The sequence below is a fragment of the Peromyscus eremicus genome, chromosome 1 (assembly GCF_949786415.1).
Source record: "Peromyscus eremicus chromosome 1, PerEre_H2_v1, whole genome shotgun sequence".
In the NCBI taxonomy this organism is placed as follows: domain Eukaryota; kingdom Metazoa; phylum Chordata; class Mammalia; order Rodentia; family Cricetidae; genus Peromyscus; species Peromyscus eremicus.
In genome coordinates, this window is record NC_081416.1 from 152346452 (window position 1) to 152372675 (window position 26224).

General features: G+C 37.8%; 2 long non-coding RNA genes across 6 annotated transcripts in view; one reads left to right on the forward strand and one right to left on the reverse strand.

Annotated features, from left to right (window-relative positions):
• LOC131920340 (uncharacterized) overlaps positions 1 to 23419 on the reverse strand; it is a 37968-nt gene extending 14549 nt beyond the window's left edge. For 2 of the 4 annotated variants that reach the window (XR_009381628.1, XR_009381623.1), the window contains exon 1: positions 18063 to 18725. This is a non-coding gene — a long non-coding RNA (uncharacterized LOC131920340). Of the gene's footprint in view, positions 1 to 18062 lie in introns of all 4 variants that reach the window. The other 2 variants (XR_009381625.1, XR_009381622.1) reach the window with 2 other exon arrangements.
• LOC131920336 (uncharacterized) lies at positions 18213 to 22932 on the forward strand. Of its 2 annotated transcripts, none has more exons than XR_009381621.1 (3): positions 18213 to 18341; positions 18882 to 18998; positions 22628 to 22932. It is a non-coding gene; the product is annotated as an uncharacterized LOC131920336 (long non-coding RNA). The 2 variants fall into 2 exon arrangements; XR_009381620.1 differs by having other exon boundaries at positions 18213 to 18327.
• Positions 23420 to 26224: the final 2805 nt, after the last annotated feature.

Here is a 26224-nt window from a genome sequence, read left to right on the forward strand (position 1 = left end):
CCTAAGGTCATCCCAGGGTTCTCTGTCTTTGTTATGACAATGAGATTTTCAAAATCAGTTGCATAGGTCCTTAGAAATCACAGAGACACCTCACATTTCAGGTCAGGAACAGGGAAGTGGGTCATAACACAACATTTTGAGAAAGGAAGCTCCAACCTCACTTCAAATTAACCCAGGCTTTTCATTTGGTTTACACATCTTAGTCTTCCTAGGTATGGCGTCATTTAATTCGCAGACTTCAGAGCTTTGAAGTTGGTAAAAATAAAGAAAGATGGGATATTAAACAGGAACATAGTACAATCCTATTTGAGTTTTAGCAAAATTCCTCAGTGACCTTGTGAAATACTGATCAGAAGTAGATTACATGACTATCAGATAAAGCAGTTCACACAGGATAATCCCATCCAGACATGAACTGGAGAAAGGCAATGGGAAGTGGAGCTCACTGATGAAAGAAAATGGGACAAATATCAGAATCTAAGAAATGATGGGCTAAATACCCATTAACACAGTGCTTAAGACAGTGTATGACTTCATGGATCAGCACACTGCTTACAGGAGGAATCAGTCAAAGATGGAGCACAGGCCACGTAGCTAGTAATATGTAATGCATATGTGCGTATCTGTAATGTATACACGTACAATGTATATAATATGTACATGTAGGATTGTGAACAAAAATCATATTAGGATAGGTAGCTTGTGTCAACATCAGCAATAGTCATTGCTACTCATATCTAGCGCCCGTCATAGATACCACGCAAAGGACATGACACACTGTTCTAGTTTCATTTCTGTTGTGATGAAACACTGGACAAGACCAACTTTAGAGGTAAAAGGGGTTCCAGGTTCTCGTCTGTCACTTCAGGTAAGGCCCAGCAGAAACTCAGGCAGCCAGTGTCGGCACACCCACAATCAAGAGCACTGGAAACACAGGCACCCGTGCTGCCTGCTTGCTTGTTCTCAGTTGTTTTCTTCACTCTTAGTTCAGGGCCCGTTGTAGAGAACGGTGAAATACAGAGTCAGATCAACTAATAATCAAGATAATCCCCATTGACGGGTCCACAGGCTAATCTGCTCTAGACAATTTCTCAGTACGCTTTCACAAGCTGACTTTTAAAACTATCACACTCACATTTACTGTTGTAAATGCTGTTGTTTGAGACAGGGCTTTACCATGTAGACCAGCCTGTCCTCAAGTGTTGGATTTTATATATATATGAGCCATCCCAACTGGCTCTATTATTAATATTGTCATTGTTATTATTATTAAATTACTTGAGTGCTGATATAAAATACGATTAAATGAGTTCTACCTACCTTTCCAGTTTTTACTTCAACTACCCTGTCCACAGCTACTCTGAAAGTCAGAGGGGGTTTTGATCATCTCCTACAACTTCCCTTTCCAGCACCCTCAGAATCTTAGTGTAGTCATGGTGGAAAAAGCCACCTCAGATTTTACTTTCACTAGGAACTCATGCTTGCTGCTGACGGTGCCCTTACTGCCATCTAAACTCCATTTGCCTGTGTGGATGCAAAATTCCCAGGGACCATTGCCACACAAGTTCCTTTGGTGAGTGTTCAGGTCAGTTCATTGGATATGAATTGAACAATTCAGTATATCACTTTTCCATATTCACAGAAAGTCCTTATTGAGTCGGACCATGCTAGTGAACTGCAATGATGCCCACATTTCACACACTGGAAGCCTGTCAGCACACGTTCCTGAAGGCAGAATCTTATATGAGGAACTTTCAGTTCAGCAGCGGGTGTTTTTAATTGCCCTACAACATGATTCCTACTGGTTTACCAGACTTCATACTAAGACAGTACAACCAGGAGCTCTAATTTGTGTCAGAAAAGGTTAAAATGTTACCTTTTCCCAGGTGAACTTAACAGTGGGAGATCTGAGTGGTTACCATGGTAACAGCGGTGACAAAAGCTAAAGGAGCTGACAGCCTCCACTGAAGACTGTAGAGGGCTAGCTCTCCTAACAGAGGTGAAGAGCAACAGTCCCCAAGCTCAAGTTCACTCTCCTTACCTTTGGACTCAAGGCTCTGACATCAGCAACTATTCGGATCTTCTGTGAAAAACACAAATTCCTGCCCTAGCAGAACCAGTCCATGCTGACTTTCGCTGTGGAAGATGTTATTTCTTCTTGGGATGTCCCTCTCCCCACCAGGAAATGAGGCGGGGTTTCAGTCCCTCACACCTTACACTGCAGGGGCCGTAGGCTTTTCTCGCCCAACATACAGGCTCCCAGTCCAACTGTGGTGGTGTACACCTATCATCTAGGCACCCAGGATGTGGAGTCAAGAGGATCAAAGCTCTAGTTCACCCTTGGCTACACAGCTAGCTTGAGAATAACGGGCTAATTAGACCCTGTCTCAAAACTCAATCAAGCAGTTAATCAATGAATTAATAAAAATAATAAAAATAAAAACCCTTACCCCGAATCAATGCCTGTCTCACTCACTGCTGCTCTTGGAGGTCAGAATCTCTCACATTCACAAGCAGTTTAAAATAAAAGGGGACAAAATTTGGATCTAATGTTTCACAGGAATTTGGCATAAGGAATTCAGATGTGTGTGGTAAGTATTTTTGGATCCCTGAAAGTGGTTTCCTCCATTGATGAAACAAGCCAGCCAGATCAAGCCGAATTAAAAGTCCAGGGCTTTCTGAGAAGGGTGTTGCAAGAATATCTCTGCTGTTGTGGAGAAAGGAAGATAGAAATGGACTCCTCAGAAATGAATGAAGGAAAAGTAATGAGATACAGAACCTACTGAGCCCCGTCACTGCACAAGTGCACATTGATGTTCCTCTGTCTTCATAAAATTTAGTACAAAAGCCCTCTTTTCCCCGCATTCCTGTCTGCAATCTGTTGACTAAACTATGTGCACACCATCCCCTTAAGTGTGTGGGCATAGTATCATTATTTATTTATTGATCTCACTTTTATGATGATTCTATCTTATACATTGATCTATAAGATTGCATTTGAGGATTTTACATTTTCCAATGTAGGATATTTCAATATATAATTTTTCTTGGATTACTTTTGGTGAATATTTGTCCTGTATTGATAGCTAATTCATCCAGGTTCCTCAGAAGAGAATCCTTTCTTCACTGCACGAAAACATCCCATATTAATAGAGAGTGACATTATTTCTGGTATTTTAAATTTCTCACTCATTGTGTCAAGGGCATGGATATACTACACTTACAGTGATCTTCACAACTGTCAGGGACCAACACAGTGTTTAGCTTTGGTATATTATCTACATGTTGCCCTTTGATATGTATAAATGTCTCAGTCTTCAATAACCATGAAATCTGATCTCTGAGATTGTAAGTTATGTAAAGTTCAACTGAGGGCTATTGGCCTCATTTTAAAATTCAATTTTCCATTCTGTAAGTGGTTTACCCCTCCATTCATGGACCTCTTCTTCCTCTTCTTCTTCTTCTTCTTCTTCTTCTTCTTCTTCTTCTTCTTCTTCTTCTTCTTCTTCTTCTTCTTCTTCCTCTTCTTCTTCCTTTTCTTCTTCTTCTTCTTCTTCTTCTTCTTCTTCTTCTTCCTCTTCTTCTTCTTTTCTTCTTCTTCTTCTTCTTCTTCTTCTTCTTCTTCTTCTTCTTCTTCTTCTTCTTCTTCTTCTTCTTCCTCTTCTTCTTCTTCTTCTCCTCCTCCTCCTCCTCCTCCTCCTCCTCCTTCTTCTTGTACTTTTTTTTTTTGGTTTTTTTTGAGACAGGGTTTCTTTGTGTAGTTTTGGAGCTTACCCTGGATCTCACTTTGTAGACCAGGCTAGCCTCGAACTCACAGAGATCCACCTGAGTCTGCCTCCCGAGTCCTGGGATTAAGGGCATGTGCCACCACTGCCCGGCTCTGTTCACTATTCTTTTTCTCATTTTTCTCTTTTCGGTGTAGCCGCTCTATTTTCTACACATTTCTCAAGTACATGAAAATAAATGAACCAATTTGTGATTATACTTTGCATAGCTATTGTTTTGCTCATATCAAATAAATTTATTCTGAAGAGATCTTGTTGTAAACCATCTTGCTTATTTTTTATTGTTTTGTTTTTGAAGCAGCTTCACCATCCATAACTTTAATTTCTGGCATTCTCCCCCTTTTCTCTGCTTCCAGAGTAGACCTGGTGCTGAGGGGCATTCACACTTCACATTGCTTCTTACCTATGTGCAGTTTACAATGGGCCAGAGTCTCTGTGACTTCAGTCAGGTGTGTTGGGTTCTTTTGTTTCACTCTGATAGGGGGTTTTTGTTCATGAATTTGCTTGAAAGAGGGATATTTCCCTTAAGTTCAACTCTACTGAGAGTGTATCGTAAGAAAGTTTAGTTTACTCACTAGCTCTGCAAAAACTTGCTGAAATGATCATGTTTCCTTAAAGCAACAGTCTAAATTGAATGAGTTAATGTGAGGACAAGCTGTGTTTCTGTCTTTGAAAGAAAATTTTTCTAATTATGTTGATTTATTCTTTATATCAGTATGTTTCACTTTTCAAATTTTTATAAAGGAATTTATAGTTATATTCATATTTGAGAGTATTTATTTCCAAATTTCACTTCTCCAAGTATTGGGGTCAAATGTCCTATATCATGAGATTTTGGAAATTTTCCACAATTAATATTTTGTGAAATATTTATATTAATTTTTATTAAAATGTTTTAGAATGATTCCATTACATCATCTGGTTTTCTTTGAGAGTAGATTTTATGCAATTACCTTTAAATAACATAAAAAGACTCAGATTTTTTACTTTATCTGATGCCTTTTTGTAAATTTCTACATATAGAAAAATGCATTTAAATGAACAGAATGATTTCTGTTCCATTTATATATATTTATATAACACAGGCTGAATGGTCGACCTGTGTTTCTACATTTCCTCTTGCCATGAGAGAATGATAATTAATTCTTCTATTAATCAATTGTAGCTATTTTCTCAGTGTTGTGAGCAAGTCAGGTTTAAATGAAATCTTATTTCATTTTATTTAATGATTCTGTATTATTTCTGGCCTCTGTTACTGTTGAAATATACACATCCACTGGTAGTTCCTTGTTTGTGTGGTTATTTTTCTTTTCTGTATACTCTCAAGGTTTTTATTTTCTTTCTGCTTTTGCACTTGTACTATTACATGGAAATGTTTTGTCTGTAGGCCAGCTGCATTTGCTTATCTTTCTGAATCTCTGCATTAGGGCCCTCTATTAATTGTAGAAAACTGGATGATTCAGATTTATATTTAGCTTTTCTCCTTTATTGTCTTTTTCCTATGAAATCTCAATTGCATATGTATTAACATGTTGGAATAACTCAACTATCTCTTGGAATATTGTATTCTGAACTTCAATATAAACTTGCCACACATGCCATATTATATTCTCTACTTTCCCTTTAAAATTAGTAATCTTTTGCTTCTTGTATCTTTTTTAATTTTTCAGAAAATTAGTCTGCATCTAATTATTGACTGATTTATCACAGAATCTTTATAAACTTGGATATTTTTTTCCTTCTCCCTAGCCCTATAATAACAGGCATCTCTTATTTGAAGAGTTCAAAATCAGCTGTTCAGTTTCCCAAAGTATTTGTAAAGACTCTTGATTCATGACTGAGGCTGAATGGTCGACCTGTGTTTCTACATTTCCTCTTGCCATGAGAGAATGATAATTAATTCTTCTATTAATCAATTGTAGCTATTTTCTCAGTGTTGTGAGCAAGTCAGGTTTAAATTGATATAGAATCTGAGGCTATAGAAATGCACATGTCTCCACCTTCCTATGTTGTTAAACACATTGCTGGGTTTTCTTTCTCTCCTCTCTTCTCTGTTTGGAGAAGACTATTCCTCTCCATACAGAATCAGTGGTAGTCAGGTGATGGGCAGGCACTGTTGTTCACCTTCAATGCACCTCAAACAAGTTATTCTTCTGTGTTGACACATCTTAGCTTTGTGGCTTTTGGAGTACTTCGGTTGCTTTGAGAAAAGACTTTAGAACTGATCCTACTTTTTTAGTTGTTCAGGGATACTTTCTCCTGCTACGTAATATTCATGTTTCTGCTTATGGTTTGTAGTAAACTGTAGATTAAAAAAAACTAGATCTGGCTTTTTCAGGCCTTTATAGACACACGATAATTGTGATTTTTTTTTCTGTCAAGAACCAGGTTAGGAGTGTTTTCTATTAATGTAGCTTCATATTAATAGATATTGATATACATATGTTATACATAATAATGACAGTGGTATATTTCCATTACTTTCACTTCTTGTGTGGATTATTTTAGGCTCTAATAGAAAGCCTTGACCATTTATTGCTAATCCTTTTTAAAATATCAGGAATGCAACTCCAAGTTTTATTATATCTCCAGAGAGTAATGAAAGAACATGTTTTTTTTCTCTGATTTAGCTTAAGATTTCTACTTAGCTTCTCAGACTCTCATGAACCACTTTTTTTTCCTTAGTTGGAAGAATAGTTAAGTAGGGAAAGTGTTTCCATACCTGAGCATTTTGAGTGGCTTCAAGTCTGCCTGGAAACAACAGCCAAATAAATCTTTGTATCCTCTTATGTCCTCAAACATAATTTTTACTTCTTTCAAGCATGAACAGCTGTTCTTAGTGTGTGGATTGTTATGTTGATTCCAAGTCTATTATCATGCACCTATAAATAACCTTGGTTCAATCTAATTCTGTGGATACATAATTACTGCAACTTAATGGCCTGCTGATTCTAAAAGACTGGAACACATTTCATTTTAATGACCATGTATTTCTGGTATCAAAATTTATATAACAATTAGCAAAGGATGGGCAGTTATTGATAATAATATTTGACATGTTAATGTGAAACTAAAAGAACAAGCATAACAAACGTTGCTTAAGAGAGAATAATAAATATCTCTGATTAAAACCTTCCTGAGTGAACTGTGTGCAATAGCCCATGTCTGTATTTCCAGCCACTAGCCAGGCTACAAATACAGTATCACAACCACAAGGCCAGCCTGGGTAGCATAACAAGACTGCCTGTCTAAACCATTAACATACAAGAAAACCAAGGATATAGCTCAGTGGTTCAGTGCCTGCACCACATATATAAGAACTTGGAGATGATCCTCATCCACAAGCAACTGGTCATATAATTGATTCCCACTCAACAGTAGAACACACATGCACTGGAGAGACACACACTCAGAGCATTGAAAGAATAAGTCTAAGGCAGAGGATGAGACACCAGGGTTGCCAAACTACCTCAATCTAAGAGAGGACTAGGGAGGGTGGAATCATGGGTGGATGCTAGAAGACAGAGCCAAGAAAGACTAAGAGACAGTGATCTGGGAATGAGATGACACCTCAGCTGTGTGTATAAGGGACTCACAATAGAAGGACTGATAATGTGCAATGTTATGTCTGTCATGAAACATTTCATTGATTTAATTACAGTTAATACATACTGAGTAGTAACTGTCAATCTACAAAGTAATCAAAGAACATTTCTTACATTGCACTAGAAATGTAAGAAATGTTAAACATTGAAATAAGTATAGTCAAATGATATCTTGTAAAAACTACACAGGAATGAAATATGCCATAGCATTCCAGTCATGATTATTGAATTATTGTATTTATCTTTACTAGAGTGTATGGGTTTTGCCTGATGTTTCTAAGCAACTCTGATTTGTACTTCACACCTACCTCACTACAGCCTCAGAAATCATAAAATGGTCTCCTACTGCTGACCAACAGAAGGCTTTAGTGATTATAACATTCTGGTGCATAGTGTAGATATAATAAAGATATTTTCTCAATAGATCATATTTGCTGATTTCACAACTTATTTCTCCCTGGTTCTTTACTGGATGCTTTCCAAAGACTCACCCACCCAATGCATCCATCAGCTGACCAGCTCTTTTTTGTTTGTTTGTTTGTTGTTGTTTTTTTGAGACAAGGTTTCTCTGTGTAGTTTGGGTGCCTGTCCTGGATCTCGCTCTGTAGACCAGGCTGGCCTTGAACTTACAGAGATCCTCCTGACTCTGCCTCCTGAGTGCTGGGATTAAAGACATGCGCCACCACTGCCCAGCAAAACATGTGTTTTCTATAGTCTACCTATAACACCATTATCAGCGAACCATGTAGTTGGCTTGGCCTAGCTACCTTGAGAGGCATCCATCATAGGTTTCTCAGGTTAGAGTCCATGGCTCTTGGGGCACAATGTGACTTCCAGATCCTGTGGGACTGATGCATTCCCTCAGGCAGTGAAGCATTCAGGTCATTTGGTGTTTCTCTGTATGTCACCTTAGTGGTCAAGGAAGCCCTAAGGCTTCACGGGACAATTGGTCTTAGACATTAATCTTCTATACTCTATATGGCTTGCAAATTTCACTGTATCCTGGCAACCACAATTGTATTGATCCTGGCAATTGCCATTATATTCTGTTTCTGATAAAGGTATAAAAAGTCTGGTTTCTCTCAAAAAATTGTCACAGCCTCTGCTTTACTGTGATCTCTCCAACCTGGCCTGATTTCATTCCTTGAGGCTATATCAAGGTGATCTTGGCTCAGTAAGCAAGCGTAGGCTGTTACACTCATTATGTTTTATTTAAAATATATTTAATCTCACTAAAAATATATTTATATTTATATAAAATAAAATGCAGAGATGGCTCAATCATCAAGATCATTTACTACTCTTGCAGAGCACTGAGTTTTGCTTCCTAGCATTCTTTTTGAGTGCTAGAAAGATACATTACTCTAATCCCAAGGGATCTGATATTTCTAAAGTAGGTTATCTAAAGTTGGTTAGTCTCTACCATGCTTGGGAGGAGTTGTCTAAAGTAAGTTAGTCTCTAGCATGCTTGGGAGGCGTTGTCTAAAGTAAGCTAGTCTCTAACGTGTTTGGGAGGACTTATCTTGATTAGCTTAACAAAGGTGGGAAGACCCACCTGTAATGTGGGCAGCACCATTCATGGGATGATGTCCTTGGGCAGCACCATTCATGGATCTTTGGAAAATAAAACATGGACACGGAGCTGAACAATTCATCTCTTTCTACTTCCTGATTGTGGAGAAAACATGACCAACTTCTACCTCCTGTCACCATGACTTCCCTGCTGGAATCTTCCTCTGGGAGCCAAAATAATCTCTACTTTCTTTAATTTACTTTTAGTTGGGTATTTTCTCACAGTGATGAGGAATGCAACTATTACATATCTATTTTCTAAGTGTAATTCACTGACAGTAAAATGATCTTATCAAGAGTTATCATCATCATTTCCCTTCAAAACTCTGTATATCATAAAGGATAACATTGGAATTCCACAAAGATTACATTTCAGTTCCTCAATTCCCTATCCACCATGCCTGGGTGAATAACATTATATTTTCTATCTAAATAAATGAGGCTCTGAATAAATGAGGCTCTGTTCACTTCACCTCTATGCATTCTGTATTTATGACTGACTGATTTTAAGGCCCTGAAGTTTCATTCATATTATCCTTTGCAAGAACTGCTTCCCTTGTAAGGATTGGGTCTTGCCTCTTTGCATGCAGCAACCAAATCTGTTCATGAGGGTATCTGCTAAAAACCTCTTGCATTAGTTTTGCTTCATTTTGGTCAGTTGTTTGACATGGTAATTCACACTCTTATTGGCCTTAAAACCCCTGCAGAACTCATTAGACACCAGCACTACTGCTTCATGGGCATCTTCAATCCATCTACATTATTTCTAGAACTTAGAATGTCCTTCAGTCCATCTGTAGAAGCTTTCCTTTCTCATAGCCTCCTTAAATGTATCCTTTGATCTTTGCTCTGCAACAGCCTCAATTTCTCCTCTTCTGTCTTTGTTTGAGCTGTTAAAGAAATGGAAAGCTGTGGGGCTAAACACAGCTTTTGTCTTACTTAGAAAACCCTTCCAAATCATGTCCTTCTAGTAGGCTTCTATTTATCCATCTATTAGTTCCCATATCTGTGTTCCATAGATTATAAGAGAATTTATACTTTAACCTCACCAGTACCCAAACAAACAAGACTTACTTTTAAATACATACTAAGTACATAGCATTAACTATAGATATACAGGTTTTTAATAGTTTTCCTCATAGAACTTGATATTATACAATGTTATGAAATGAAATTACATTCTCTCAAAAACATATGCTAAAGAGTTTTATTGTGGAACCCTTTCCTTCAGGCATGCCATGCTTATTGGAATCTTGAAATCACAACAGTTGAGCTAACCCACATGACACCACCAAAGACCAGACCTATTAGCAAGGAATATGCCATGAATTTCCAGCCTCTCCCTTTCTCCACCGCATTTTCATGTATCCTACTATATGAAAGTGGTCATGAGAGAGACACTAGAATATGGAGAAGGTTGACAGTTGACTGGAGACTCATTCCATTGATGCAGCTGCCAAGTACTCTAGTGGGATTTCTGGGGAGGCACCCATTTTTCAACCATTTTTTTCCTGTAAAGAACACCTCACCCAGAAAGATTCTAGGAACTAGGAAAGTTGGGGACACCAACCCAGAGTCATCTGAGCAGAATTCTTAGGGGTTGACAGAGATCGATGTGACAATCACCAATCACAAACCTTGTATGGGTCTGAGCTAGGTCCTTTGCATATACATTATTGTTTTATAGCTTGGTATTCTTGTGGTGCCCCTAACAGTGAAAGTGGGGAGCTTATCTCTGATGTTTTTGTCTGCTCTTGGGACCCTTTTTCTCCTGCTGGGTCACCTCAACCAGCCTTGATATGTATGAGTGTTTGTGCCTAGCCTTATTGTAATTTGTTATGCCATGTTCAGTTGCTGTCCCTGAGAATCCTGTTTTTCTTTCTTTTTTTCTTTCTTTTTTTTGAGGAAAATAGAAGAGGAGTGGATCTGGGCAGAGGGAGGTAAAGGAGCTTGGAGAAGTGGAAAAAAGGGAAACTGAGGTCAGGATATAACATATGTAAAAAATAAAAATAAAAAATAAAATATTGCCTCATCCATGCTCTGTAAGAAACCCCTCAGCCATTCTCTGTAAATAATGCCTCTGTAAAACACCCCCACAGACTCACTGCTTCACCAAGTTGAACTTGCCTAGAATTGTTTCTTAAATGTATCCTTGATGCTTTATTTTGGAAGAAAACATTTTTGTTCACGTCTCCCTGATAAATACAAATAAAATCCTCTTTCACAGTACTCAAATACTAGGAAGTGGGGCTTTTGTTGAGATAATCTGGTCATGAGGCTAGAGCCCTCATGAGAAGGTCATACCCCAATAAGAAAACATCCTAATCCCTCCCACGCCCCTATTTCTGAGAAGGCATAAGAAACCTGCATAGCAGGAAGCAGAGCTCACCAGGCTCTATATCTGTGGGTAACTTGATCTTACACTTCAAAACCCTCCAGAACCTGGAGAAATAAGTGTTTGCTCTCAAGTCACCCAGGCTATGGGTTTTTCTCACCGCAGCCTGAGCATGCTAAGCAGTGGAGGTGAACACTGCTGAGGGCAGCGGGCAGAATAAAAACAGCATCAAAGATAGGGATACAAATCAGACCTTCTGCATGTGTAACGGTCATCAGCTAGACCAGTGTGCACTTCTACCTGTTCTGGGTTTAAGTTTATTTCATGTTCTGCATTGACGTTGTCTGTAGGGTTTCCATACTACTGAGTTCATTTTTTCTAATTTTCTTTCTTCTCAGCTTATAATTATCATCATCTGTCCTTTGTTTCAGCATTTCCAAATTGGAGAGATATTATGTAATGCATATTCTCTCAGATATATTTTTCATATTTATAAACTTAATTTTTTGTTTTGTTCCTAAATGCTTAATAATCCCTGGTTTGGTAATTTGATGATGCTTAATTGACATTTTTAGTTTTAGATTTATATTCTCATTTTGTGGCACATTATATATAACTTCTACTTATGACAAGTTATATATGAATTTGTTATCATTTTCTGTTAGTATATGGAAACTTTCCCATTAAAACATACATTAAGATTATTATTTTGAATACATATATTCATTTCTCCTTTATTCTTTACATTTTCTTATTTTTTTAAAACTTCCAATGTCTGTCTTGTGAGTTAAGAGAAAATTCAAAGTCTTGTCCTTTACAGCAAACTGTATACCAAAGTGTTCATTTATTTAATTAGTCTTTCTTTAATTGCCTGTTGAGTTAAAGGAGTGAGCTGGGCTAATTGAGGTTGTAGTTTCCTCAACTCAACTCACAATAAATCAGACTTATTGGAAAGTAATCAGTTTAAAAAAAAAACCATAGGCTTCATGGAGGGTTTTATGTTTGACAGACCAAAGCTGCTTTTGTTTTCTTGTGAGGTTTTGGGCTAAGATCAGTATGAGAGCCCATGTTCACTGATCAGTTCCTCCCCCTGGAATACTTTGTTTCCAGTTGGGAGAGGTCATTCTGTTAAATCAACAGCATGACAGCAGAGCTATTGTGGAATGACCATAGAGAGTCTTGTTTTTCAGAACATTTTATCCTTGTTTGGTATTTATTTGAGACAGGAAGTTGTGGTAAGGATGGACTAGAATCAGACATGCTTTGTCTAGAGTAATCTAAACAAACATTAGTGTTGCTTGAGAAAGTGTTCATAGGAGCAAACTCTGTATGTCAGTTACTCTAAACTTCTGTTCAAAACCAATCCACACTCTCACCAAAAAGGCATTCATTTCATGCTTATTCAACCATGTTTACATGGTTACAGTAGGACAGAGATAGAACATTAAACTAGAGATTGTGCAATCTCAAAACCAGTACCAGGGCATAGTGATGTGCACCTTTAACCCCAGCAGTCCAAAGGCAGAGTCAAGAGGATCTCAGTAGCTAGAGGCCCACTTGGTCTACACAGTCATCTCCAGGAAAGACAGAAATGCAGAGACATTGTCTCTAGTACCTCAACATCCCCTGAAAGTACTCATTTTGATATGCTTCAAGGGGAAGGCTTTGCTCTCCCTTGCTTGATCATTGCTCATCTATTAGAAACTACAGCTCTTCAGTGGTCAGAACACCTTTAAAGTACAATGTATTAGCTCTAAATTGTAAAATTCTGATAGATACCTGGTATGTCTGAAAAGTATAACTCACAAACACCAACTGTCTATGTACAAACTTTCATAGACAACATAGATCCCTGAGAAGGTAATGAGATTTAAAATAAATTCTTTTATTATTCTTATTTATTTTTATAGGTTTTATCGCTGTTGGGGAATATTATTTTAAGGTGTGTTACTTTTGTTTATGTTGCACTTGTTTAACTCTGTGAAGCTGTGTTACTTTGACTAGATAAAACACCTGATGATCTGATAAAAGAACTGAACAGCCAATGGCAAGGCAGGAGAAAAGATAGGCGGGGATAGCAGGCAGAGAGAATATATAGAAGGAGAAATCTGGGAAGGAGGGAAAAGAAGTAGCCAGAGAAGGAGGAGGATTCCAGCGGCCAGCTACCCATCTACACAGCAAGCCATGGAGTAAGAGTAAGATTTACAGAAGTAAGAGAATGGGAAAAGTCCAGAGGCAAAAGGTAGATAGGATAAGTTAAGGAAAGCTGGCAAGAAACAAGCTAAGCTAAAGCTAGAAGTTTATAAGTAATAATAAGCCTCTGTGTGTGATTTATTTGAGAGCTGGGTGGCAGGTCTTCCCAAAACAGCCAAAAAACAAAAAACGAAGCATCCCTTTTCTTCTCCTCCCTCAAACTCATCCAGTGTTTACTTACCTTGCTCCTACTCAAATTTATAACATTTTCTTTATATTCTTTTTAAAATTTATTGAGTTTTCCCTTTTATTATACACCAATTCTTTTCTCATGCAAAATAATCTGAATACAATTTCTCCTCCCTCTACTTGTTCCAGTTACTTCCCACCTTCTCTCTCATCCAGATCCATTCCCATTCTGTCTCTCTTTAGAAAAGAACAGGCTTCTAAGAGATATCAAAAAACATAACAAAATAAAATATAATAAGATAAAACAAAAAGGATCATACTGAAGTTTGATAATCCAAGCCAACAGAAAAATAAAAGAGAAGGCATAAGAATCAGAAACCCACTCATTTTCACATTCATGAATTCCATAAAATATGAAACGAAAGTTATAGTGTATATACAGAAGACCTGGTGCAGCTCCATGTAGGCCCTGTGCTTTCTTGCTTCAGATTCAGTGAGTTCATACAAGATTTTCTCAGTTGTTTTAGAGGGCCTTGTTTTCTTGGTGTTCTCCATGCCCTCTGTCACCCCTGCTCCTTCTGATTCTTCTCTTGTGGGGTTCCCTGAATTCTGAGGTGGGGAGATTTGATGGAGACATCTCATTTAGGGCTGTGTGTTCCAATCTCTCTCTCTCTCTCTCTCTCTCTCTCTCTCTCTCTCTCTCTCTCTCTCTCTCTGTGTGTGTGTGTGTGTGTGTGTGTGTGTGTGTGTGTGTGTGTGTGTGTGTGTAATGTCTGACTTTGGGTCTCTGCATCTGTTCCCATCTGCTTCTGTGATGATGACAGAATAAGGCACCAATCTAGGAGTATAGTAAAATATCATTAGAAGTCATTTTAGTCATTTTATTGTTACTTTTTTTAAAGCAATAACATTTGGTTCTTCCTTAGGACTCTTAGCTATCTAGTCTGTTTCTTGGTCACAAGCAATGTCTGGTATGGGTGCTCTCTCACAGAATGGGCTTTAAGTCAAATCAGACATCAGTTGGTTATTCTCACAGACTTTGCTCTACCATTGCCCTAGTATATTTTACCAGCATGTATATGTATATCTTCCTAGATCAAAAGTTTGGTGGTTAAGTTGTTTCCCTTTTGGTAGCCTGCAGAGTATGGTTCCATGTCAAAGACACTAGAACGTGGGGATGAGCAGATTCTGTGCAGCCACCAGCTCAACCTCTTATTGTCTTCAGCAATGGGACCTTGCTATCAGTTTGTGGAGGGCAACTTATTGCCTTGGCAACAGCCTGGGTTTAAAATAAGCTGTTTTAAAAAAATCAATGACTAGAGCTGAAGAGATGGATTCAAAATAAGATTCAAGAGATTCAAAGATGAATTCAAAATTTAAAATTACTCACTGCTCCTGAAGGTTATTTGTGTTTGATTCCCAGCACCCACATGAAAGGTAACAACTACATGTAACTCAAGTTGCCAGGGATTTAACAAGCTCTTCTGGACTCAGAGACCACTATGCATGCTTGTGGTGCATAGATATACATGCAAGCAATCACTAATACACAGGAAATAACCCATAACTACCTGACATCGGGTTAATATAAAGTATTATAAAGAACAACATTTTCTAAGTATAGTAAATGCTTCCTGAGACAAGAGGCAACTTCAATGGCTAGCCTGCTGCTTGCTAATAATTTCCAATCTGAGTGTCTGGTGCCCTGTGTCATAAAGCAAAGCAATGTCTTCTTGGAGACAAGCTGTCCATGTGATTAACACACGCCATGAGAACAGAATGTCTCCCATGGGATCTCAACAAGTTTGGGCATATTTAGAAATGGTACCAGGAATACTTGAAATCTTGGCACAGTTATACAATCAAAAAGGAAATCAAGAAAATGAATGAAATGGTGAAAGAGATGGTGATTTGAACAGATTTGAACTCTCTTAAATTGAAGTTTTCCCTCAAACATATTTAGTTTAAGTAGAAAGATATTGTTCTAAAGACATACACAACATTCAGAAAGAAATAAAAATAAATGGAAATAAAATCCAGTTGTATATGAAGTAAAGGCAGTAGAAACATGAATAGAGAAGGATAAAAATAATTAAATAGGTAGAAATTCAGTCAAATGAAGTGTGAAGATTTGTGACTGGCACTTATGAGAATCTCACAATCATGATACTTATTGGGCAGGGAGTTATCTTGTTCAAGAGTTTATTTAATTTTAGATGTTTATAAGAAAACTACACTCCTGAAACAGTGATAAGAAGGCTCTACTTGAAGCCAGGTGTGATGGGCCACTCCTTTAATTCCAGCACTCAGGAGTCAGAGGCAGGTAGATCTCTGTGAGTGTGAAACTGGCCTGATCTCCAGAAAAAGAAGAAAAGGAGGGAGGGGGAGGAGGAGGAGGAGGAGGAGGAGGAGGAGGAGGAGGAGGAGGAGGAGGAAGGTGGCTCTACCTGGCTGGATGTCTTGCCAGAATCAGGGCTCACAAGTTGAATTAAGTTCATAATTTAATAAGAATAATTGCTCACATAAGAGAGCACAATGAATAGGAAAATTTCTGTGTAAGCATTATCAAAGTGACTTTGTTTCCAACTATAGGTTTGTAGCATTCCAAAGTCCTGAAGAATCAGGTCTCTTGTTGCATTTTCTACACTACGTCATCAGTCTCAGCAGTGAATGCACAGGCTGTGATTCTGAAGCTGCAACTCATTTCATCTTGCTTTGAAAATATCATCCTGCACTTTTCCTCTCTTTTTTCTGTGGTCTACTGAAAGAGTTTGACATAGAGGGGTGATATATCGCTATGTCATCATTTTTTGTGGTGTTTTAGCAAAAGAAGTGGGCAGGAATATTAAGACAAAAAAAAAGCAGAGAGTACCTTAGCCTCAGCTGATGTGCAGATTGTTTTCAACATTTTCTATGATAATTTTATCAATTCTGAAAATGTATCCATTTACTCGGTAGTATTACATGCCAGAAACTCTTTTATTTATATACTAAAAAAGACCTTAAATATAACAAAATAAAGAAATTCATATAAAATTTAAACCAAAATATATAGGATGAAATTGAGCAAAGGGAAAGAAGCTTTCCATATGTATTAGAGCCACAGAACATATCTGGTATGTCTTTGGTTAAGAAATAAATTTAATTCAACAACAGAAAAAACATAAAGGAGCAGAAGAAAGATATTTCATGAAGTGGAAGAGGTGTGTGTTTTGATACAAAGGTAGGACGTCCTAGACTTGGTGAATTACATTCAATAAATAAAGATTATTGTAGGTGCCCTAGGAAGAGAAAATGCTGTCTGAATTTGAAGAATAGACAAGTCATAAAATTAATGATGATTTATGTACAGTCATAGTGCTGTGGGATGGTCTGTATGTCAAATTGCTCTGATTGGTCAATAAATAAAACACTGATTGGCCAGTGGCCAGGCAGGAAGTATAGGCGGGACTAACAGAGAGGAGAATTGAGAAAATAGGAAGGCGGAGGGAGTCACTGCCAGCCGCCACCATGACAAGCAGCATGTGAAGATGCCAGTAAGCCACGAGCCATGTGGCAAGGTATAGATTTATGGAAATGGATTAATTTAAGCTATAAGAACAGTTAGCAAGAAGCCTGCCACGGCCATACAGTTTGTAAGCAATATAAGTCTCTGTGTTTACTTGGTTGGGTCTGAGCGGCTGTGGGACTGGCTGGTGACAGAGATTTGTCCTGACTGTGGGCAAGGCAGGAAAACTCTAGTTACAGTCATAGTGAAGTTTGAAAAGGAAGTTCATGAGTTTGGGTTGTGAGTATCAAGCATTGCTCAAACATACAATGGTTAGCTGATGGGAGGGGGAAAGTCAGATTCCTTTAATGCTGTGGCTTCTGGTAAATCTATGGTGCTGCTCTGGAGTGCCTCATTACCAAGAGTACACAGGATCACTAATAGACCTAGATAAGTTATTACACAAAAAGAAGAAAGAATATGAAGTTGAGAGGGTAGGGAGGTTGAAGAAGCTCTTGAAGGACTTGAGGTAATAGACAATGAATATGATCAAAATATTTTGTATTAAGTTTTCAAAAAATTAATAAATATGTTTTAAAGTACATGCACTGGATCTTAGCTTTGATTTCCACTATGAAAAATAAGTTAATAAATCAGGTCAAGTTTTGTTGTTCCAGACAGGTCTGTTGAAAGCTGTCTAGCCTTCCCTCTCAAGGTCCATTTCTGTATTCTTACATATCTAATTGCTACCCTTTGATCCTTTTCCAGTAATCACTGTTCTCAATTTTGTAACTCAGTCATGATGCACTGGAGATCTTGGAGGATAGAGATATCTTCTTTAGTAAATCTCAAACACTCTCTTAATGAGATAAGAGAAAACAAAATGTCACACTTACTTTCTTAACACATTCACTGCTGACAGGGGCAGGTCTCCATGTGCTAGAAATTCCCCACTGGCAGAGCCCAGGGGTCCTCTAATTCAGTTCCACATGACACTTTACACCTGGAGTACAGAGTCAGTCCCATAAGCTCTCCCTCCACTCTGACACAGTCACAAGCAGTAGACTGTTAACTGCATTTCTAACTGGCAGGAGTGGGGGATGGGGTTGGATATATGCATGCTCCTTTATGAATGATTCCCAAATTAGTGTCTTTACCAAGGTGATTCTCCTTAGGTATATATTTTTCCTCATTTCTGACTAGAATGTGTAAAGGGAAGAGGTACTTGGTTCACAATTTGGTGTGCACATATGTTACTGGTGGAATTACTGTTCACACATATTGGGCAATGTGTATTTCTGATGCTGGAATTTTAACACATTTTGTAGATTTACTTGTGTAAAATTGAAACTCTTTGACTCTGTTCTTCAGTGTGCTATGGGAAATGTAATATTCAAACATCTCTCTGAAATTATAATTTTGATGGAAAGTTGAAGATCTTCCTAAGGTAACACTTGATATGTAACTCCAGGCTTTTATCACATGAAAATTCCCTTTTAAATATCTCAATTAATTACACAGCAACTCCTTTCTTCTCACACCGTGCTTCTGTGAAAGATAATAAAGAAGATAAATGATGGGTTCCAACAGACTGTTGCATAGGTAGCAAGTCTCATTTCAACTTATAAAGGTTTTGTTTTTCATATCCCCTTAAGCCTTTAAATAAATAATTGCAAAGAACATCAAGTTAATGAATATATCTGTTTATTGTTCAGAGAACAGTCTGCACCCCCAAGAGCTGAAAATACTACGTATTTTCTCCAGATAGCCAAAGGCTGTGAAGACCCAGGAGTTCCCACGAAAGAGAAGAGGATGCGTCCACAATTGCCCAGGTGCTCAGCAAGTTCAAGCATATGCTGGGAGGCACCATTGCTGTGCTGATTCCTTTCCATGGACCTAATTACCACTTCACTTTACTCAGAATCCTCTCATCTTCATGCAAATGAGCTGTGGCATCTGTTCTCTTTACTCCTAGAGAGGTTTAGTCTTAACAGTGTGTGAGTTAAAACTGAGCTGCAAAACATCCAGGCTTATCAGTAATGATAATCCCTCATGAGCATTTACACACATTCCATCAAACAGAAAGTAAAGAAACCTCACTTTAATAATTCTGTCATAGAGTGTATAAGGGATAAATCCTCCTTTCACGTGTGACTGGGCTGTGAGACCCTCTCGAAGACGGAATGGCATAAATACATAGTATTCATGTGGAGGAGGCCCTAAACACTAAAGATGACAGAACATATTCTGCTAGTCTCCAGCAAGATCATTACTGACCCAAAGAGCAGGAAACGGAGTGGTGACCATGAGATTTCACACAACCCAGAACCCATCTTCCTCTGAAATCATATGAAGATACCATTCCTGAAAACAGTATTTAAAAGGCTCACAGTTGAGTGAGGAGGGAAAATAAATTATTACAAAGATAAAGCATCAAAGTCAGTGAGGATAGGGTTATGGTCATCAGCCTGGCTTCAGCAACTAGTTCACTCTGTGGGCGCAGGTGTATACAAACATTTGCAAGTGTGCATGTGCATGTGCATGTGTGTGTATATGTGTATACCTGTGTATGTATGCATTGTGTATGTATGTGTTTTGTGTTTATAAACATGTATGTGTATTTAGGTATGCATTTATGTATGTGCATGTGTATGTGTGAATTGTATATATGTATGTATTTGTGTGTATTTATATTTATATGTGTGTGCATGTATATGTGTGTTAAGTGTGTATTTGTGTGTGTGCTTGTGTATGTGTGTAATTATACATATGAGTTTGTTCTATATGAGTTTTGTATAAATTTATGCATGTGTGTTTATGTACATATTTGTGTATTATATATATATGTGTGTATGCATGCATTCTTGTGTTGTACAGTATAGTGCTTTTGGATGTTCTGTATGGCAAATGTTTTGCTCTGATTAGTCAATAAATAAAACACTGATTGGCCATTGGCTAGGCAGGAAGTGTAGGTGGGACAAGCAGGAGAATAAAGCTGGGAAGTGGAAGGCTGAGTCAGAGAGACACTGCCAGCTGCCACGATGAGAAACACCATGTGAAGATGCCGGTAAGCCATGAGCCATGTGGCAAGGTGTAGATTAATGGAAATGGATTAATTTAAGCTGTAAGAAAAGTTAGCAAGAACCTGCCATGGCCATACAGTTTGTAACCAATGTAAGTCTTTGTGTTTATCTGGTTGGGTCTGAGTGGCTGTGGGACTGGCAGGTGACAGAGATTTGCCCTGACCATGGGCCAGGCAGAAAAACTCTAGGTACAAATGGCGTCCAACGTAGCAAGAGTTTCCACCTAAAACTTGAGAAAAGATTCTAAAACGGAGCTAAAAACAGTTCCTAATTGTCTCTCTCAAATGAGCGGCAGCTGCCGGTTTGAGCTACTGGTGGGTTTCTAGCATGCGCACTCAACCTGCAGTATGGCAGGAATGAGGCCTCTGCAAGTAGCACATTAAGCTGCATGGTGGATTTAGCCTTTACTAGTACAAAACAAAAAAAGAGGTTTCTGGCCTACATGCTGCTTGGATAAAAGCATAGACCCACAATAGCTCCCAGAGCTGGTGGTAAACGTACCCTACCGCCATGTTAGGAAGTTGAGGTGGGTGGAGCCAGCAGCCACAGCTGCTGCAGTTTAAAGCAATAGATTCACAACAAGACAGATTCAGATGTAATAGTTTAAAATGTGTGTAAAATATACGTAGGCTTGAAAGAGACAAAAAAGGTGATATATACAGTTATATAAACAAATACATAGTTTTAAAAAATAAAGTCTTTAAAGAGACAGTAAAATTAATATAAAAAATCAGCCACATAAAGATGAATATTACACAGAGAATCTGGATTGTGTTGTCTTTGGGATTTTTAACTGCAGAAAAACATTTGATCGTAAAAGATGTTGAGTTAAACCAATATGTATATTTTAAAGATACTTTGACTTCAAAATTTGGATATAAAGATATGTTGCTTTGGAAAGGAGACTCTGCTTTTGTTCCCACAGAAAGCCAGAGTCTATGGATTTGTTCCAGATTAAGATACATCAGGTTTGACCAGCCAAGACCCCCTGAAAGGTCTCCGGTGACACTATGGCACAGATGATCCAACATCCAGAATGGTTTGAAGGCAACTGGCTCAGATGATACACCCTCACGGACTATTCCATAATTCTAAAATTTTCTTTGTGTCCCCAAAAGATACAGTGCCCCCCTCCAGCAGGAAGTAGTAAGAGAAGCTACGCCCAAATTCCCAAATTATATGTAATTTTACTTTGTTAAGGTTAAAAATCTTCCTTTTAAAAAAAAAGGGGGGAAAGTGCTGTGGGATGTTCTGTATGGCAAATGTGTTGCTCTGATTAGTCAATAAATAAAACACTGATTGGCCATTGGCTAGGCAGGAAGTGTAGGTGGGACAAGCAGGAGAATAAAGCTGGGAAGTGGAAGGCTGAGTCAGAGAGACACTGCCAGCTGCCACAGCAGCTTCACCATGTGAAGATGCCAGTAAGCCATGAGCCATGTGGCAAGGTATAGATTAATGGAAATGGATTAATTTAAGCTGTAAGAAAAGTTAGCAAGAAGCCTGCCATGACCATACAGTTTGTAACCAATATAAGTCTCTGTGTTTATTTGGTTGGGTCTGAGCAGCTGTGGGACAGGCAGGTGAGAGAGATTTGCCCTGACCGTGGGCCAGGCAGAAAAACTCTAGGTACAGTATAGATCATGTATGTGTCTATTTTTGTGTGTATGTGTATATGTATTTGTGTGTAAGCATATGTATATGATTGCATTTTTGTGTACATACCAGTGAAGGCACCTGTGTTTGTGTATGTGAATATTTGACTGCCTGTTTTCCAAGTCGTGTACACATGTGTGGTTCTGTATGTGCATGCACACACATGTATATATGCATTGTTTGCACATTTATCTGTATATGTGTATATATATATATTTATGCATTAGTAATATGCTTATGTATTTATCTGTATGACTTCATGAGTATACAGTGTACATGTGCATTTGTGTTTTTGTATATGTGTGCACATTGCACATTTCAATCTATGCAATCATAGACAAACAAAAACACTGAGGGCAAGCAAGTGAACAAGACAATTAGTAATGTAGGATGAAATGACATGATTATCGAAATGAATAAGGCAACATATAAAGAGAACAATGGCATTGTTTACAAGGTAGCTGTTTGAATCAAGAGTCTTTATGAACTTGACTTTGACCTGAGCAGTGTCAGACTGATATTACCACCTACAGTATGTGACTGAGTGGATGGTACTATGTGCCAGCTAGAACAAGAAAAATGAGTTCGCAAGTACATTTCTTATTGATCACTCATTAATTAATATTGTCTAAAAAATATACAAATATGATTTAGAGTTTGAACTATGTCAACTGACATTGTCAAGAACTAATAATTTTCCTTTCTCCATTACCTGTCCTCCCCAGGGCTGGATATGCTATCGGTCTTTCCAACCCATGGATGCATAAGACTGCAAGTAAACAACAGGCAGAGTTGGAGCTAAAGAATTCTTACATAATTATCTTCTCATTGGAAGAAACCATTCATACATAAAGTATTCCTATTTCCTTAGTAGTTTATTATTCCTTAGTATGAATTATATGATTTTCGATTATGTAAATTGTTCTACAAGAGGAGATATGTTTTAAACACAGTAAGCTATGAATACCTAAATTGTTATAGCCTTTCACCATAATAAAACAATTAAAATTTAAATTAAAGCACAATGAAATGAGAATACACTTTTATATACATAATGCAAACTAGCTAAGTGCAGCTATTTGTAAATAAGATGAGTGGGAAACATGACTGGGCTAATATGTGGAAAATTAAATTTAGAACGCTCTTTCTAATATATGAGTATAAAATGCAAAAAAGAATTTCATGCTGAACAACTCACTGAAGTTTTCATAAACCATATAACTAATTTACAAAGGAAAGAGAACAATTACACATATGTCATGTGAGGATAAAATTAAGTAAATATAAATATTATAACTGATGATCCTTTTTAAGGAGATGAAGATTATACTGTAAGGTTTTTTGTATGGAAATATTGTATTACTGGACATTTGCACACACCAACAAAATTAGTGTAGAAGATTATATATCTAGGTGATGGTAATACATTTTGTTTTGCTATATTAGAGGTGGTATGGTAATGATGGATTTAAGAACAATTGGTAGATCAGTCAGATGGTGGTCTCTGAGAGGGTTCTATGTAGTACTCAAGGTAAAAGAGGACCTATTCATGTGGAATACAATTTTTGATCAATTTTCTGTTCTCACTCAACCTAGCTACAACCTTTCACCTTAATATACAGTCAATGAATTACAATTGTCATAAATGAAAACACATTGAAGACTATGTTTCTTTTGCATTACTAGAGATTGAAGTAAGAGCTTTGTCCAGGCTGTTCTAAGCATTATATTTCACAATTTTGCATTATTCAAGAAAAATATTACTGACATGTCAGAAACACAGTAGCCTCATTTTACAACAATTTTTTGCAAATTTCCTGTGATCTCAGAACTAAACTCAGGATTTGTCCTTGAGAGGACTTGCTTTGATGTATCACAATCTTCTGTGTTTTTTGTTTTTTGGGTTTTTTTAATAATTTAATTTAATTTTACATATCAGCCATGGATTCCCCTGTCCTCCCCCCTCCCTACCCCCACCTTCCCCCCAGCCCACCCTCCATTCCCATCTCCTCCAGGGCAAAGACTCCCCTGGGGATTTAGGTCAACCTGGTAGATTCAGTCCAGGCAGGTCCAGTCCCCTCCTCCCAGGCTGAAGGAAGTGTCCCTGCATAAGCCCCAGGTTTCAAACAGCCAGCTCAAACACTAAGGACAGGTTCCAGTCCCACTGCCTGGGTGCCTCCCAAACAGTTCAAGCTAATCAACTGTCTCACTTATCCAGAGGGCCTGATCCAGTTGGGGGCTCCTCAGCTGTTGGTTCATAGTTCATGTGTTTCCATTAGTTTGGCTATTTGTCCCTGTGCTTTTTCCAGTCTTGGTCTCAACAATTCTCGCTCATACAATCCCTCCTCTTTCTCGCCAATTGGACTAAAATCGACCACATACTTGGCCACAAAGCAAATCTCAGCAGATACAAAACAATTGGAATAACCTCCTGTGTTCTATCAGACCACCATGGTTTAAAGTTCGATTTCAACAACAACAAAAATTACAGAAAACCTACAATCTTGTGGAAACTGAATAATGTTCTGTGTTTTATTAAAGCTTTTTCCTGTTAAAAACTACCATGAAAATTAAGCTAAATGGTTTATCTATCTATCTATCTATCTATCTATCTATCTATCTATCTATCTATCTATCTATATCTTATATCTATCTGTCATCTATAATTTACCATCTACTAATATCTATCTTCTTTTTTAATTTATTTATTTATTATTATGTACACAGTGTTCTGCCTGTATGCATGCCTGCACACCAGAAGCAGGCACCAGATCTCATTACAGATGGTTGTGAACCACACTGTGTGTTTGTTGGGAATTGAACCCAGGACTACTGGAAAGACAGCCAGTGCTCTTAACTGCTTAACCATCTGTCTAGCCTGGTATCTATCTTCTATACATGATCTATAGTCACCTACCTTTCATCTACAGCCTACCTATTATCTATGATTTATCTCTACCTTCTATCTGTAAATGACACTTCTAGCATATGTTATTCATTTTCTGTCATCCCTCTGTCTCAATGCCTGGCATGTGTCTATCTGTGTCACCTCCTTTGAGTCTTACTACAGTGTTCCCATTTGAATTTGCTTTTGGAATTTTATCAGCTGTCCTTTACTATAATTACTTTTCATATGCTAATTCTAGTCTCTCCTAGCATACTTGTTTACAATATAACTCTTTCCCATATTTCTGAAGCTCTTTAAGGCATATATACAAAATGTATTTCTGGTAATTAGGAACTCATGTTTTATTTCTATAGCAGCTATGTCTCTTGCTTCATGAAAACAAATTTATGAATGAACATACCATTTTAGTCAGAAAAAGTGATTCTTTCAAAGAGTTCTACTAGTATGGCTCATTAAAAATAAACTATGAGTCCTGAACACACAAAGAACTGTAGGCAACTAAGAGATGTTGAGAGTGGGAGAAATAGTCTTTCCTGGGATAAGTATATGAATTGGTTATCTAATATCAAAAAGTTAGTGTGAAAATATACATACAGGTACTGTTACACAGACTGAACAAGTTGTATTTAGGAATCTATATGTATATACACATACATAAATACATGTAATAACAATTAATGAAAAACTAGGCCATGAATTTGAAAGAGAGCAAAGGGGAGTATATGAGAGAGTTTGGAGGGAGGAAAGGGAAGGAATAAATGCTACATTATCATTTTATAAAACAAATAATAAAAATGTATAAAAAGAAATGCAGATGGTTTCAATAAGCAACGTGTGTGTGTGTGTGTGTGTGTGTGTGTGTGTGTGTGTGCCACACCAACTCCAGTGTCGTCCCTGTGACATGAACAATTATGTTAATAATAGTGGATGGGAGATATGTGTCCCACGGGACTAAGCTCCCTTGAGGTCCCTGGCAAAGTGCCCACATTATGCTTCCTTCTCGAAGAATATGTGCTTCACAGATCATGAGCTCCCTGGGCTATGGGTTCTGTATAACTGCTTTTCTGATAATGTTCTAATTAATCTATGAAGCACAGCCAAAATTAATGAATGCTTGGGTTGTGAACTGTGGAAGAAAGGGAAAGCTGGACATGGATCTTAATCAGATATAGCAGAATGAGCTATTTCTTAAAAACCCCAAGCCACTAGATTAAAAAAGTATAAAGGTTCAGACACTTCTAGGGAATAAACACTCACCCACTAGGAATCCTTTGGGAATCCCAACTAAAATGATTTATGGCAGAAGGCGTTATCTCATAGGAGGCAGATGGTGGGCCCCTCTGTTGAGGAAGTTCAGCATGAGAAACTTAAGGACTACAGCAGAACCCCTTCCCCTTACAGGTGTAAAAGTACA